This window comes from Herpailurus yagouaroundi, unplaced genomic scaffold, assembly GCF_014898765.1.
Source record: "Herpailurus yagouaroundi ecotype Mexico unplaced genomic scaffold, PumYag 161, whole genome shotgun sequence".
Taxonomy (NCBI): domain Eukaryota; kingdom Metazoa; phylum Chordata; class Mammalia; order Carnivora; family Felidae; genus Herpailurus; species Herpailurus yagouaroundi.
This window is the reverse complement of record NW_024412402.1, coordinates 2,979,426-2,995,936: the sequence shown is the minus strand read 5'-3', so window position 1 is coordinate 2,995,936 and position 16,511 is coordinate 2,979,426. Positions and strand designations below refer to the sequence as shown.

Below are 16,511 nucleotides of genomic sequence, written 5' to 3'. Positions count from 1 at the left end.
AAGGATACTGTTTACCACTTGGTTTTCTTCCTGAATGTTCTATCCATTGATGTGAGTGAGTTGTTAAAGTCCCCTACTTTTATCGGATTACTGTCGGTTTCACCTTTTTTGTATGATATTTTCTTAGGCATTTAAATTTGCTTTAACATCGGGTGGATTTGTATTCATAATTGTTATATACTATTGTTGGATTGATTATCATTGTGTGATGTTCTTCATTGTTGCTCGTTACACACTACATTTGAAAATCGATTTTGTCTGATGTAAGTATTCCTACCCCAGTCTTTTTCCCCTTCCCATTTGCATGGAATATCTTACTCCATCTGTTAACTTTCAGTCTGTGTGTTTCTGAACATACAGGTCTGAAGTGAATCTCTTATAAGCAGTGTATAGATGGGTCTTTATAATTTTGTAGAAATTTTTAATGTTTGTTTTGAGAGGAAGATCACATGCGCGTGAGCAGGGGAGTGGCAGAGAGAGAGGGAGAGAGAATCCCAAGCAGCCTCCATGCTCTGTGCAGAGACAGATGCAGAGCTTGCCCTCACGACTAATAGGTCATGATCTAAGCTGAAATCAAGAGTCAGCTGCTCAACCAACTAAACCACCTAGGTGCCCCTATTTAGGTCTTTGTCGAAAAATTCATTCTGTTACCATATGTCTTCTCATTGGAACATTGAAACCGCTTAAACTTATTGCTGGTAGGTATTTACTTATTGCCATTTTGTTAATTGCTTTCTGGTTGTTCTGTTTTTCTTGCTCATAATTGATGAGTTTCTTTAGTGTTAATGCTTAAGTCTCTTTCTTTTTATATTTTGTATATCTTCTATAGATTTTTGTTTTGAGGTCACTGTGAGGTTCATATATAACATCCTAAGTGTGTTGTAGTCTATATGAAATTGATAACTACTAAAGTTCAGAAACATTCTGGCAGAACTCCATTTTTATCCCCTCCACGTTATTTATATATATATATATATATATAGTCATATTTTACATCTTTTTATTTTGCAAGTCCTATAACCAGTTTTTTAGATATAATTGATTTGGTCTTTTAGCCTTCATACTTGCTTTATAAATAATTGACCTGCTATCTTTACTATCAGTTTGTTTTTCTTCATGAAATTTTTAAAAATAATTTTCTTCCAATTCTGACCTTTTCTTTCCACTTAACGAGGTTCCTTTAATGGTTTTTTTTTTTTTTCCTGGTTTAATGGTGTTAAACTCCTTTTAACTTTTTGTCTGGGAAACTCTCCTTCAGTTTTTTTTTTTTTTTTAACACTATATTATTAAGTACTCAATAAATTACACTAGTATTGGAGGATACTTTTGTTTATTTTTTTCTTTTATTATTTTTTAAAATTTACATCCAAATTAGTTAGCGTATAGTACTATAATGATTTCTGGAGTAGATTCCAGTGATTCATTCCCTATGTCTAACACTCATTGTGCATCCCAACGAGTGTCCTTCCTGATGCCCCTTATCTACTTAGCCCATCCCCCCTCCCACAACCCTTCCAGCAACCCTCAGTTTATTCTCTGTATTTAAGAGTCTCTTATGTTTTGTCCCTCTCCCTGTTGTTATATCAGTTTTGCTTCCTTTCCCTTCTGTTCATCTGTTTTGTCTCTTAAAGTTCTCATATAAGTCATAAGTTTTTGTCTTTCTCTGACTAATTTCACTTAGCATAATACCCTCCAGTTCCATCCACGTAGTTGCAAATGGCAAGATTTCATTCTTTTTGATTGCCGAGTACTACTCCATTGTGTATATATATACCACATCTTCTTTATCCATTCATCCATAGATGGACATTTGGGCTCTTTCCATACTTGGATTATTGCCAATAGTGCTGCTATAAATATTGGGGTGCATGTGCTCCTTTGAAACAGCACACCTGTCTCCCTTGGATAAATACCTAGTAGTGCAATTGCTGGGTCATAGGGTAATTCTATTTTTAACTTTTTTTTACAAATACAATTTATTGTCAAATTGGCTTCCATACAACATCCAGTGCTCATCCCAACAAGTGTTCTCCTCAATGCCCGTCACCCACTTTGCCCTCTCCCCCACCCCCCATCAACCCTCAGTTTGTTCTCTGCATTTAAGAGTCTCTTACGGTTTGCCTCCCTTCCTCTCTGTTTGTAACTATTTTTTTCCCCTTCCCTTCCCCCATGGTCTTCTGTTAGGTTTCTCAAGATCCATATATGAGTGAAAACATAGGATAGCTGTCTTTCTCTGATTTACTTCACTCAGCATAATACCTTCCAGTACCATCCATGTTACTGCAAACGGCAGGATTTCATTCTTTCTCAATGCCAAGTAGTATTCCATTGTATATATAAATAACATCTTCTTGATCCATTCTTCAGTTGATGGACATTTAGTCTCTGTCCATAATTTGGCTATTGTTAAAAGTGCTGCTATAAACATTGGGGTACAAGTGCCTCTGTGCATAAGCACTCCTGTATCCCATGGGTTAATTCCTAGTGGTGCTATTGCTGGGTCGTAGGGTAGTTCTATTTTTAATTTTTTGAGTCGCCTCCACACTGTTTTCCAGAGTGGCTGCACCAGTTTGAATTCCCACCAGCAGTGCAAAAGAGTTCCTGTTTCTCCGCATCCTCACCAACATCTGTTGTTGCCTGAGTTGTTAATGTTAGCCACTCTGACTGGCGTGAGGTGGTATCTCTCAGTGTGGTTTTGATTTGTATTTCCCTGATGTTGAGTGGCATTGAGCGTTGTGTCATGTGTCTGTTGGCCATCTGGATGTCTTCTTTAGAAAAGTGTCTTTTCATGGTTTCTGCCCATTTCTTTCCTGGATTATTTGTTTTTTGGCTGTGGAGTTTGGTGAGTTCTTTATAGATTTTGGATACCAGCCCTTTATCCAATATGTCATTTGCAAATACTTTTCCCATTCCATCAGTTGCCTCTGAATTTTGTTGATTGTTTCCTTTGCTGTGCAGAAGCTTTTATCTTGATGAGGTCCCAATAGTTCATTTTTGCTTTTAATTCCCTTGCCTTTGGAGATACGTCGAGTAAGAAATTGCTGTGGCCAAGACCAAAGAGGTTGTTGCCTGCTTTCTCCTCTAGGGTTTTGATGGTTTCCTCTCTCATGTTCAGGTCTTTCATCCATTTCGAGTTTATTTTTGTGAATGGTGTAGGAAAGTGGTCTAGTTTCATTCTTCTACATGTTGCTGTCCAGTTCTCCCAGCACCATTTGTTAAAGAGACTGTCTTTTTTCCATTGGATACTCTTTCTTACTTTGTCAAAGATAAGTTGGCCATATCTTTGTGGGCCCGTTTCTGGGTTCTCTGTTCTGTTCCATTGATATGAGTGTCTGTTTTTGTGCCAGTACCATACTGTCTTGATGATTACAGCTTTGTAATACAGCTTGAAGTCTGGGATTGTGATGTCTCCAGCTTTGGTTTTCTTTTTCAGGATTGCTTTGGCTATTCGGGGTCTTTTCTGGTTCCATACACATTTTAGGATTGTTTGTTCTAGTCCTGTGAAGAATGCTGGTGTTACTTTGATAGGTAATGCACTGAATATGTAGGTTGCTTTGTGTAGAATCGACTTGGATCATTGCTTTGAACTCTTTATTGGGCCTATTGCTTATGTCTGTTTTGTTTAGCTCTTTCTCTGAAGTTTTTGTCTTATTCTTTCATTTGGAGCATATTCCTTTGTGTCCTCACTCTGACTTTCTGTGTTTGTTGCTATGAATTAGGTGGAAGAGTTGGTTCTAGCCGTTCAGGAATGGCCTTATGTAGGGACATCACCTGTGTAGACCATGTGTGCCTGTTGGGTTTGGCTGCCTGATGGAATAGCTCACAGGCATGGGCCAGGGGAGAGGTGGGGGTGTCCCAGTGTTGGCCCCACTGGGACCACTGTGATGGGAAAGCTGGAGCTTGGACAGGTGTGGGTATGGGGCCGGGGCTGGTGCAGGTTAGGGCCCCGGGGCTGGGCGTGGTGGCAGGCCAGCCAGGGCACTAGGACCTTGCCATCAAAGTGGAGGGGAACATCACCTGTTTTACCCACCAGCTCACCCCACGCTGGACCTAGTCCCAGCAGCCCCCTTGCCATTTGGCAGATGATCGACCCCTGGTTCCTTTTATAAACTGTAGCTTTTTTGGGGGGGGGGGGGGTGCCTGGGTGGCTCAGTTGGTTAAGTGTCTGACACTTGATGTCCGCTCAGGTCATGATCTCAGGTTTCATGAGATTGAACTCCTAGTTGGACTCTGTGCTGACATTGCAGAGCCTGTTTGGGCTTCTCTCTCTCCTTCTCTCTTTGCCCTTTCCCAGCTCAGTCTCTCTCTCTCAAAAATAAATAAATAAATAGACATTTAAAAAAATTTTTAAATGATTAGAAAAAATCAAGTGTTGTGATAGAGTCCCCTACCTAAGGAATGTGGTGAGAAAAAAAAAACCCTCAAGATAAGGGAACGCAACCTGGCTCTCTGACTGAACATGACATTCTTCACGACGCTGTCTGTCTGTACGTGACATTCCTCAAGACCCTGTAACATGAGGCCACCCAATCAGACCTTATGTCTGTGTATTACCATGTATGCGAGACCAAGAAGTAGAAAATTTATAAAAGGCTACACCTCACCACGCTGGGGGCTCAGTTTTCGGGGTATGAACCCACTGAGCCGATGCTGGCACGAATAAAGCTGCTTCCTGGATAGAAAGACCTCAGTGTCCCGTACCTCTGTGCGAGAATCCTGCCACACTGGAGGGTTTTTTTCCTCTCTCGCCACAGGGCAGACAGATCTGCTCCAAGTTCCTTAGTCCTGCCGCAGTTGGCAACACCAGGGTGGGGTCCGTCCCTCCCACTTTTCTCCCTGTGGTCCCTTTGTCCTCTGTCGCACAGGAGCTGTTCATTCGGCCCTCAGTGGTTCTTCAGGAGAGACTGCTCTGTATGCAGGTGTGGATTTGGGGAAGATGTGGTGTGTCCGTGAAGGAGGCGCGTTTGGGGTCTCCTGAGTTGCCATCTTGGACCCTCCGTCTTCGGAATTCCAGTTTTACAACTGCTGGCCAAGAAGGCTTCTCTGAGAAAGTGACACTTGAGTAAAGACCTGAAGAAGTGAGGGCTAAAAGCGCGTTGAGGGTAATGATGGACAGGAATGCCCTGGGAGGGGAGGAGGGCGCACAGTCCTTGGGAGGCTGTCAGAAGGCCGGGGTAAGGGGTTGGATTTCCACGGAGAAACACGGCCTCCCAAGGGTGACGATGGTGCTGTTTGTTGCTGTGGGGCACGGGGGGCGGAGGGAGCCAGGTAACACTGTAGGTGGCAGAGGTGACGGAAGAGGTGACGTCCACAGGAGACACTCCTGGTGGGATCAGTCTCAGCCCTGCGCTGGGAGTGGGGGAAGATTCTCTGCAGCAGGGGCGGCGGCAGGAGCGAATAGGGGAGCCTTTGGCCATGTTTGGGGAACGGGCTGTGGCCCAGCTTTCCTGGCACACAGAATAGAGAGAACTTGAGGGCCAGGCAGAGCCACGCATCTCGCCTCAAATTTTGCAGCTGGACGGCTTTCACGTGGAGCAGGGGAGTGAGGCCTGATGGGTAATGTGTCCTATCTGGATCTGCGAACCCACCGGAGGGTTTTCAGCATGGGACAGACCGACCTTTGTCATGACTCTGAGAGAGTATTCTGGTTGCTGCTCTGTGGAGAGTGGGGCTGGCCGGGGAAAGAGGAGGATTGGGAAGAAGGGGCCTTAATGTCGTACAGGTTATTTACAGGCCAGGGCAGTGGCACTGGCTGGCCCTCGGTGACGGGTACAGGATGTTACGTGTCCTGGATGGCCATGTGGCGAAACCCTCGCCCGGCTTCCCCCCAGTTGAAAGTCGGGTTTCATTTGACCTCAGAGGCGTGTCCCTCACACGGGCCCCTCTTCTGCCCACTGAACTGGTCTTGTTTACGTGCTCACGGGGAGGGACAAGCAGGCAGGTGCCCCATTGCTGACCCTCTTCTAGATTCATCCACCTCCTCAAAATTGTGTTCTACCATTTAGATGTTGTTTAAAAATCTCCAGTATTTTCAGTGGCCCTTGTACTGCCTGTGTGCAGGGACCCCACGCCCAAATTCTCGAGGAGGCAGCCCCGCGGTGGGGCCGCGTCCGAGAGAACACACGCTGGGCCACGGGTGTTCGGACAGCAGTGAAACAAGAACGCTGTGCTGGCCAAGGATGAAGTCTGTTGCTTGCTCAGGCTGCTGCAGCCCCTGTTTGTGATGCTTTAAAGGCCCCAATTCCGAGCTGCTCAATAGGGATGTCTGCAGTCTGGCCTCTTTGGGTCTCCCAGCTTGCCCCCCGCCCATGCACGCAGTAATTTAGCCATCTAAGGCCACTGTCCCCAGAAGGCTCTCTGTCACACCCCCTTGCCTCTGTGTGTGGTTTCTTCTGACTTTTAGGTTTTCTGCCCCCATACAGCAATCACCCTCTGGGAGCCGGGTTCAAGGTCACTGTCTCTATGAAAATGTCCTGTCTTCCCAGAGCACTATCACAGGTTGCAAGCATCCCGCACTGTTTCCTCTGTTCTCTTCGGACTAGGACCTCCTCAAGGGCAGGAGCCAAGTAACCTGCTAGCGAACACGTAGCCTTGAACGTGAAGGAGGTGGTGGTCATCGTCCGTTCTCTCCGCGTAGTTTCTTCTTCAGCACCTCCTTCAGTAGCAGCTACTTGAGCGACTGATGAATGAATGAATGAGTCAGTCAAAGAGAAAAACGGAATCCGACACAGCCACTGCACTTGTGGCACACGTGCTTCGGACAGAGGGAGAAAGACGGTGAGCCGGTAGCTCCTCTAAAGCCGGCCCCAGGACCCCAACAGAGGGCTGCGCTCAAAGGGTATGAGCCTCCCTCCTGTCAGAAAGGCTGGAGACAGCTGTAGGTAGAGGTTGGCCTTTATGTGGAGCCGGCTATTCTGTTTGTGCTGGTAAAGTGGAGCAGCAGGTGCCGGAACCTGGAGGGTTGAGAGCGCGGACCGTGCCCAGCGTGGGCGGGGTTGGAGGTCCAGGGTCTCTGATGGGTGCAGGGGCGGGTGGTGGATCCGGAGGTCACCGTGATCGGGGGGCTCCGCATGTTGTAATGAGGCATCTGTCTTCATCATGCAGGCAGTGTGTGTGTGTTGGGGCGGGGGGGGGGGGATGAGCTGGAGGTGGGCAGCCAAAGGCTTCTAGGAAGCGTATTGTTAGGTTAACTCGAGCTACAGAGCGGAAGGGAGAGGGGTTTGAGGGAGGCCGAGTAGGCAGTGGTTCCCAGAAGCCTGAGTCCAAGCAGGGTTTGGGCAGGCGGTGATGAACCTGACATCTAGAAAGTGGGCTGAATGGAGAGCTTGGGAACCGCCGTGTGTGGTGTGAGGGAGGGAAGGAAAGGCAGGGGGCGAGGCGCCATTATGTCACAGGTTCTGGTGCTGGACGTTCTGCACGGCTATTTTATTACCCCGGTGCTCCTGGAAGCTGGGTAAAAATATTCCTTTTATTCAACAGAGGAAGTGGCTGAACTTCACCACGAAGGACTTGACTGCCCGAGGTCGTCCGTGTGGTGATAGGCTTTCAGATCAGGCTGCAAAGTTCGTGCATGTCCCATTGTACCGCAGTACCTCCCCTCCACCCGGTAGGAGTGAGCCCTGCTGCGCTCTAAGCCAGAGAGGAGCTGGACACTCCCCAGATCAGATCGCCGGTCCCTGTTTGCAGGTGGGAAAAATGGAATTCACCCACAGGAGCTTCCGGTTCCCTCCACCCACCTCTCCTGCTATTACTTTGCTTCTTTGCCCACGTGTTGCTTTGAACTGCAATCTTCTCACAGCCAGAAAGAGCCAGTGTCAGGATGCATGCTTTTCCTTGGGATGGGGAGCCTCAGGAATGCTGGGGCTCGGAGGGTCGTGTGGGCAGAGTCACCAGGCGGTGGCAAGGGTGGCTGTGGACCCCAACCACGCTGATGGCGGGAAGTCACGCTTGCCCCCCCCGATTAGCAGAGAAGGCTCCGAATGCGTTCTGGCAATGCTGCTGCATGTTGAGATGGACAAACAGGCCTGAGAGATGGTCAGTTAGGACATACACCTGCCCCTGTCTCCTTAGGAGCTGAGGAAGCAAGCTGTGACGACCGTCCCCTAGCTTCTGCTGGGGCCTCTAGAGCCTCGCTGCTCAGTCCTTGAGGCACATAGATTTTTGCAACATCCCTAAAGCTTGTGGCCGGATTCAGATGTCCCCTTCTCCACCCCTTATGCACTTGGCGTTCCCTGCTACCCGTTTGGAAAGTGGTAGAGGAAGCCTGCGTCTTAAATTCCTGTTGCATGGGTCAGGGTCTTCCAAAGCCAGTTGCCGCCTTCCTCTTTCCCCTCCCCCATGACCACTGCCACCTGGTGAGCTCAGTGTCACCAGGCAACCTCTGGCTGGGGAGGGGGGCAGGGCAGAGCTGAGAATCTGGACCTTGATGGATGTCTGGGAACCGGGGAGAGATGGGGCAAGGGTGGGGGTGGGGAGGGTGTCCATGAGGTCAAGGGCCCGATGAGGCAGGGAGGTTTTTTAAGACCCTGGAGCTGGTGGAGCCTGGCTAAACTGCCCTGGGGCCGCTGGTGGCCTCCAGTCGCACTCTGGCCCCCTCCCACGGCTGTCCACCTCCATGTGTGCAATGTCGGCCGTGAATTGAGCTGAGACTAGAACGTGCATGTGCTCTGGTCCTCCCCTGACAGATTGAGAATTCATGGCATTTGAACGTTCACTGCATTCGCCACTTGCAGCGTGCTTTGTCGAGTCTTGTTAGTTGGGTAACAGAGCTAGCAAACCCATAAATCTCTGGACCGTACAGAATCGCTTTTCATGTAGTGAAAACTGTCCTTCCCTGAACCTTTTCGTTTGCACGTTTGAAACCGTTATTCAAGTGGAAGGATAAGTCCATCTTTGGAAAGTGAATTGGGGAGAGAGTTCTGAAGGCTGGGGACGGAAAAGCCTGTGCCCCGGGACTCCAGTGTTGCAGCGTTCGGTGCTGGCGGGTCCCGAGCAGTTAAAGGGTGGCTGGGACACGCTGACGCTCGCCAGCACAGGCTTCTGGAAAAGAGTGGGGAGGGCAGGGCGTTCGGCGAATGGGAAATGCACTTAATCCTTGTATTTCCTGTGAAGCTTTGAGTGTTGGGTCCCTCCCTGAGCTCTCCAGGGGAACGGAAGGGAATGTGTTGGACCACCTAATTAAACTTGTCTGGCTCTAATCTCATGCTGAATTTGTGCAAATACAAGGCCTGGGAACTGCAAATGGCAGCTGCTTCGCGTGCAAGGTGTTGTTCGCAGTGAACAGGATGAGAGTCCTAGAGCTCAGTGGGGGCTTCGCGCAGCACACCCGAGAAGGGCTCTGTGCATGACTGGAAACGTTAGCAGTGAAGGTACTGCCTCTTACTAAGACCACAAGGGGCGCTGCGGAGGGAGTCAGGAGTCCAGCCTCCAATCTTGGTGGCACAGAACAGGCCAGTCTTGCTTATCAGAGAGGCTGGGGGTCCGTGGGTTTCCCAAGGCCCTGAGTAGGGAGCTCTGCTCCCTCGGCTTGAGTCTTGAGCCAAGCACGGCTTCGGGCAATCAGCACAGGCTTCAGGACAGGCGGATCTCTGGGTGTTCTCTCCCTCCAATACGAGTGACGTCCTAGTTCTGCCTAGTTGCGCCTAAAAGCAGAGTGGTGAATGTGTGTGGGTCTACTGGAGTACAAAAGCCAGAGTTCTAATTTCTGTTTTTCCTAGTCTTTCCCTGCCCCTGGTGAAGTCAGAGCACGGGGTTCATTCCTAAACGTTCAGACAGGAACCCACACTAAGGACAAGCACGGGCACCTTTCTGAGCACTGTCTTGCAGCATAGTAAACGGAAACAAGCATTTTGGAAGCAGCAGAAGGACTTGCCTTTGAGCAAGTGCTTGAACCTTTCTGAGGCCTCATTCTCTCGTTTCTAAAAAGGGATAATGCCCGTTGCACAGGATTGCGGTTTAAGTACAGTCCCGAACCCTCAGATGTGAATGGTCTGCCGGTCAGCGCTCTGCGGATTTGAGAGGAGCAGGTATAAACAAGAAGGAAGTGCTCAAAGAGAAAAAAGCAATCACCCGATTTCATCTGGCATCTTTCCACAAATGCGCATGGTCTACCTGAGCACATGCTGCTGTGTCCAGACCGGCTCTGGAGTTTCCCGTTGCGGGGAAGTGACATCCCCTTTGACTCAGGCCCCGGGGCCAGGGTGTGGCCTGGTTTGCTGAGCGGCACCTCCAGGAGCGAAAGCGGAACTGGGGGTTGGGGGGCAGTAATGCCATCCTTGACCTACTGAGCTGCGAGCTTCTGGAAGGTGTACCTGGTTTTCATCATTTTTGTTACTCCATTTACATCTCTATTCTGATATATAGGAAACTCTTGAGCCACGAAGGGCCTGAAAATGGGGTTGCATGGATACGGGGTGCCAAGACCTCTTGAAACAGGTTGAAAGGTCATTCCTGAAATAGACCCCGCCAGTCAAAACATCACACCACAGGCGCTTATTGGAATCAAAACTCTGGAATATTTTTAGCTCTGTGAATCAGAGGGCTCTGGGGGGAACATCTGGAGAGGACTGTGTCTTTATTTATTTATTGTTAAAAATTTTTTTTGTTTTTAAATGTTTGTTTATTCTTGGGGGGGGTGGGGGCAGAGCACGAGCGTGGGAGGGGCAGAGAGAGAGGGCGACACAGAATCTGAGGCAGGCTCCAGGCTCTGAGCTGTCAGCACAGAGCCCGACATGGGGCTCGAACTCACTAGCTGTGAGATCATGACCTGAGCTGAAGTCAGACGCTTAACCTGCAGAGCCACCCAGGTGCCTAGGACTGTGTATTTAAATACCTTACATTTACATAGCAATGACAGGGTGGGCTGAGGCCTGGCTGTGCCTTGCAGAGGGTCTAACTCCGTCCTCACAACCCCAGCAGAAGAGGTGGGGACTCCCTCCACTCAGTAACCTGCGTCTCTGCCCACAGGGCGTGTGTGGGACTTGGCTGCCAGGGGCTGTCTTCTTAATGGCCAGAATGACAGGTGCACACAGAGAGGAATGGATTTTTAAAAAGGTTACTTAAAAAACCCGAAAGCCTTGAAAATGTCAAAAGATTTTTTAAAAAGCTTTGAAAAATCTTTAAAATCACCAAAGGAACGTCACTGACTCGAAGCCAGCATCAGATGCTGATAAATACACGTTCAACTACGGAGAGACCCAGGGAGACTCATTTGTTCTGAGTAAACACGATTCTAGTTGCCGTTTCCAACTGCCCTTGACCTGACTTGATTCGGCAAGGTGTGTGAATCCTCTGTGGACCAAGGGATGCGGTGGGGGAGGAATAAACTAGCACTGGCCCACGGGGTAGGCTACTCGGATACCCCCCGAGATCCTGCCTGACCTCTCCTACTACCGACAGAACGTGTTGCGTTCTCCACCGACTGTAGCTGAGTGAAGTCTGCTGACAGAGATGAAATGAAGGACCTAAATCCACACCCCAGGTAGAGAGCTTAAGGGGAGGGGTAAGGGGTAAAGAAAATACTGGACAAATGGCAATTAAACACACCCGCACACACACACACACGCGCGCGCGCACACACACGCAAACATTGGACAAGAGGAAACAAAAAACAACCCATCTGATGTGGAAAGAAAAGTTTCTTCGACTCTGGCAGAGAACGTGAATACGCTGAAGTCATGAAGATCATGACACCAGTTTGGGTTTGTGACCACATGATGAAATAAGAGTATTTTCAACTCCCGGCAGGTCACAAGGGAAGGGAACCTACTGCGAGCAGGCCCGGGTAGGGTACTAAGGCTGGTCCTTGCAAGGAGAGAGGCAGTAGACATCTATACAGCGAAGAGGTCTTCGGGTCACAAGAGGTGAGGCCCAAAGCCAGAGACAGTTGAGGCTGGGAATAGCCTAGACGGGCAATTGCTAAAATGGTAGGGAAGGGCCACTGGGTCTCTGTGGCCTTGAATTGCAATTTTCGCAGGCATTAATTTGGCTCCACTGCATCGATAAGGGGCTGGTGGGTGTCCTGTGGAACACCCCCATTACCGCCGCCGAATGTCGGCAGGCCAAGGGACAAGAGAGATGCTCCGATTTCTTTAGCGTCTGTGCCTCTGCAGGAGGTCCGTTTCCTTGTGAAACAAAAACAAACCACCGTAAAAAAATGAACTTTTTAATTTTTTTTTTTCTCTGTGGCAGAATCACAGAGCTGTTTTGATAGGGTCTAAAACACTGTTTTTTGGAGTTGTAAAAATTCCAATACAGAAACACACAGAGCAGACATAGGATAAATAGAATCACATCACTTTGTCCAATGGTGGTTCTAAACATTCTTGACTTTATTTTCCTAGAAGAAAAGTCTGAAGGGCTGAATTGGCAATTCTATCGGCACGCGTCTGGGGTTCAGGAAGAACACCACCTCACAGGAGAAGATGAGATCAGTCTCTGGTCACGTACAGCACTACGTTTACGTCTCTGAGGAGGTTCGCATGCTTGTGGGTATTTTGTGGTGGCTGGGAAACATAAGTTTAAAAAAAAAAAACGAAAATCTAAAGCCTAAACCGTTTAAAAAAACAAGCCACTGCTTTTCAAGGTCTTTTTCCCTAAAGACATAAGCTGCTTTACGAGAGGGGTCAAAAGCTTTAATGGACAGCAAATAATTGGTTATTCTTTTGAAATACCTAGACAGATGACTGGCAGATTGGATATGTGGTTGAAAAGTGGAACTTTAAAATTTTATAAAACTAAATGAAGACATGGACCAAATTCTCCAAAAAATTTTAACTGCCAAATGGTCAAAACCTTAAATTGTTTTTAAATCTTAGAGGCTACGGACCTTAGGGAAAAAGCTACTCCTAGCACATAACCGTGTTATTGTAAGGGAAGCAAAAAGCAGGGGAGCGGATGCCCTTAAAGGGCTGGGGGAAGTGACCGTTTTAAACAGTGGATGCGGTCAAGAGCTAGAGGTGTGTTGCAATTTTAAAACAAAGTAACTAAACTGAACGGTGGTGTTCCACCCCATTTACTGTTCCCGGCGAAACGGTGTGAAAATGTGACCACCACCGATGACAGTGCTGTGAGTGAACGTGCCCGACCGTGTGTGGTGCCGACGGACTTAAAATCACACGTGACCGTGTTCAGAATATTCACCAAGGACAGTCCTAAGGTGTCTCAAGAAGCTACACTAAAGATCTGGACAGGGAGAGCAGGGATACACTTGGATTCTTGTAAAGAGAGCCACAATACAGCAAATGCACTCACGTTATCGCTACAGTTACACTGGTCACAATTTAAGTCTTACAGAATAAAGCTATATAGTATGTGAAATTACAGTATGTTTATCTTCTTTAAAACCACTTTTAAAGAAGGGCACATCTGTCGTCTTTTTTTTTTTTTTTTTTTTAGAAGTCAAAAAACCAGCAGAAAAACAGAACGGATAAATGCAGTCTTTAAAATATTTTGTGGCTAATTACATGCTAACTTTCAAAATACAACAGAATTTTTGGTCCGTGAGGCCCTTAAAACACAAAATGTAGGTAAGGTGTTCCCATTTATCAATAGAAATACAAAGTTCGTGAAAAAAATTCGATACTTAGTAAAATATCTGTTGACCAAATGCTTTCTTTGTGTGCGGTTCAACGTTAAGAAATGTCGCTAATATATAATGGGTGTGACTGAATAAGAAAGATGCTTTAATAGGACAGGCTCAAAATCTTCTTTTGAAAGCCATCAACAGCATCAACTGAAATACGGTTCTCACTTCTACCTTAACATGGATCAGAACTTACTGCTTCATAGGCCTGTTTTTCTCCCTCTAGGACAGAGATGAACAGACTGGCCTAAGTCAGGTTCTGTTGCTGCACAGCCACACGGCTCGTTGACGTTCCTGTCTGTGGCTGCTTTCATGCTCTAAGTGCAGAGGTGAGTAGTTTATACAGAGTGTATGATTCTCGAACTCTGACTTAGTTACCGTCTGATCCTTTACAGAAAACGCCAGTCAACCTCTGCCCGAGGGAGTTGCCCAGACCAATCAAAAATAACGCAGTTTCTCTACTTTTCTTAACTCTGCTTTCTCTTATTCTCATGCACGTGTGCAGTTCATGTATTTACGCTTCATTTGACTGGCTGGTGTATACCTAGGAAGCTCATCTTATATAAGGAAGTCCGACAGCAAAAATGAGAACGACAACCAAATACACCTTAGGGTCAGTGCCATTAAATTGGGGGAAAAACAGCTCGAGAGTTTTCAAAACACACACACCTCTGCACCCAGAGGCACCCTCTAACCTATCACAAACTAACAGCTACGACATAATCAAAGTATATTTGCTTTATAAATATATTACTGTCCATATACATAGATACATCCATAAAAGACATGTTAAATAATTATCTGTATAATCAATACTACTTTGTGTGTGTGTGTGTGTGTGTGTGTGTGTGTTTTAAAATTACACACTCTATTAAAATTATCAAAATAACTCTTTAAAAATACCAGGAATAAAACCATTGAAGAGTTGCTTTCCATTCAAGTGGTTCTAAATCTTATCATTGGTCATCCAGACTCCAGGCTTGGTCGTCCGCAACTCAGAAACATACATAGTTCAACGAAGGGAAAGTTAGCCACCGAAAGCCTACCACCCTCCTGTTTTTAATACTTGATAACAAATACGTATGCATGTGTGTATATATACATAGAAAACCGCGCTTATTTGTTATATTACATATTCTCATAAAGGAAATTTCATAAAAGCACAAAGTTCAAGTTTCTACCAGTATCAAACATTTTATACTGGTGTGCATTTCATTCAATGTTGAGGTCAATGACAAACTCTATCAGGATACAGAGATCATCAACAGACTGAAAACTGACATTATCACGTGCAAGAAAGGAGGAAATACTGACGGCCAGTAAGTGGCCAGCTGGGTGCTACTCCCTCTGTAGTAAGACACAGAGACAAGGAACCGGCTAATGACTGTGCAAAGTACCGTCAACTGTCAGTTACTCGGGGCAGAAGATTCCAATCTGAATTCGTTCTCTTCTCTCAGCTGACCACTTGGGGCAGTTTTCCTACTACCTCCCTCCCTTTCCAGTTAGTTATTAGCAAGTCTGGTGAAAGACAGGATTAAGGTGAAAGTTCTGGTGACAATGAAGGTTTGGGATCAGCTACGGATTTAATTGAATGATGGATCCTTTTACTTGTTGCTTTAGATCATCAAGAATTCGCTGTATCTAAAGTCTGCCAACCATCTCATTCTTAAGCTCTGAAAGCCACATGGGTGTCAAAACAAAACCAAAACAAAACAAAAAGGAGGGGGGGACAAATTGTCCTCTTAAGAAAACTGCTATTTCTTAACTCACAGTGAATTACAACTGCAGGATTTCAGTGTGAGTCGTTCAGAGCTAGTCACTTCAGGACAGGTGCTCACAAGCTACAACTACTTTTCCTTAATCTAGAAGCCAGGAAGCAATGACAGACGGCTACAAATGGTGAGCAGGCCACGTGAAAAGTAGGACCTACGTTTCACCGAAGACCTCATTTCAATAAATGCAGTAAACTGTGGCAGAATCTTCAGCTAACGGAAATGCTAAGACTAAGAAAATGGAAGCAAAACCTAGAATTGACAAACGCTTGCACGCTTACGAGAAACAAAACCAAACAAAAAAGGCTTGGAACAGGACTACAGTAAAAGGTACTCCACACTCGTAACCCTATTTTTGGCACTCATTTAGCCTCTACACTGAAACTTGTTCTACAGATAGTTGACCGACGGAATCGAGGAGAACGGAGTCACGAGTGAGCAGGGTCGCGCTCAGACACTCCTCGGAATGGCAGGTGTGGCACCGTCCGCACGGTTTCCGGGCACAGACGAGGGCCACCCTCACCTCAAAAACAACAGCAATAATTATGTAGAACGCCACTTTCCTGAATTAAGTTTGCTGAACACGGTTCAGATTATTGGATATGTCAATATGCACAATGCCTTTTAGAAGCATTTACTGTGTACCCGATTCCTACTCGATGTGACACACAGTGTCACACAAGTAGTGAAAATGTTATCCTAGTCAAAGGTGCTCGGACGTTATTTTCAGGCAGCATTTTACCTTTATTTTTTTAAGTTCTCACTAGGTAAGTTTTAGGAGAAAGAAAATGCCAATAAGTGTATTTAATATATTTTAATGTATTATATAAAACTAACACAGACACTTTTATTTACCTAACTTGTTACTTTTTATGCTCTACCCTAGTCTAGACCTCAATTTTACTTTAAAATTTTGTATTTAAATAAGGGATAAAATGTTGCCCAAAAGTCTAATCATAGTTACACATTGGTGTGTTCACTAGATCTACAAATCAAAATAGTTCTTAGAGTTAAAAAGATACAATTTGTATCAACAGTAAAAGGTACTTTCTGGCTTTTCAGGGCTTTACTTCAAACTGTGGCATGTAGGGTAATCAGAACGACCAGGGCCTCGAGGCAGAGATCAGAGGAGTCTGTCACACGAAGACAATTTCAGA

At 46.4% G+C, this 16,511-nt stretch overlaps 1 long non-coding RNA gene across 1 annotated transcript; it reads left to right on the top strand.

Moving 5' to 3' along the window:
* The first annotated feature begins 4,467 nt into the window (after positions 1-4,467).
* LOC121035356 (uncharacterized) lies at positions 4,468-15,239 on the top strand. Its single transcript, XR_005792846.1, has 3 exons — positions 4,468-4,479; positions 7,716-7,721; positions 15,129-15,239. It is a non-coding gene; the product is annotated as an uncharacterized LOC121035356 (long non-coding RNA).
* The last annotated feature ends 1,272 nt before the right edge of the window (positions 15,240-16,511 follow it).